This window comes from Physeter macrocephalus, chromosome 17 (genome assembly GCF_002837175.3).
Source record: "Physeter macrocephalus isolate SW-GA chromosome 17, ASM283717v5, whole genome shotgun sequence".
Lineage (NCBI taxonomy): Eukaryota > Metazoa > Chordata > Mammalia > Artiodactyla > Physeteridae > Physeter > Physeter macrocephalus.
In genome coordinates, this window is record NC_041230.1 from 3,631,219 (window position 1) to 3,632,072 (window position 854).

Genomic DNA, 854 nt, shown 5'->3' on the forward strand with positions numbered 1-854 from the left:
TTTTTGGTGTACAGCAAGTGATTCAGTTTTACGTAGATGTATATATGTTCCTTTTCGGGTTCTTTCCCAGCATTTCTTATTTGTCGATTCAGTTGACGATGGCCTTGTGAGTGCTGGCAGGACATACCTTTTTGTAGTTCTGATTTGCAGCTCTCTGACTTTCAGTGAGGTAGAATCATGTCAGGTCCTGTTTTTAAATTTTTTTATCGTACTGTGAGCAAAGGAACCTCGTGAATATGGCTTCTTGAACCGCTGCTCTGTTGTGAATTCCTTTTCAGTCGCTTACCCCAGCACATTTCTTGAGGGAAGGCGTGCTTTTCTGCCCCGCTCGGGTTGTTAATATGAAGGGCCCCAAAACACCGGTTTTAGTAAATTTTAGTAACAGGAAACGGCCCCAAGGCAGCAGCATTTCTTCTTGCCCAAGTCTGTCTGTCTTTTTTTTTTCTCTTTTTTCCCTTTCAAGTTAATTTTTATTGTATGTGGGAGTAGAGTTGATTTGCAGTGACGTGTTTTGGGTTACCTGTCCAGCAGCGTGATTCCGTTATACATAGAGGTCTATGCAGTCTTTTTTGGGTTGGTTTTCCAGGAGATGAAAAAGGGCAAAAAAAAAAGGGCAAAGGGCTTGTGTCTCATTGCTTCCTCACCCTTGCCCTTCAGCCCCGAGATAAATCCCAAAGCTTGGGAAACCGCTCTGATTACGGAGCTGTCGTCCGTAGGTGGTGCAACTCCATGGAAGGAGCCAGGAGGAGGGGAACCCACCCCCCGGAGACGTGGACCCCCGGGGACTTTTTTTTTTGCGCTACGCGGGCTTCTCACTGTTGTGGCCTCTCCCGTTGCGGAGCACAGGCTCCGGG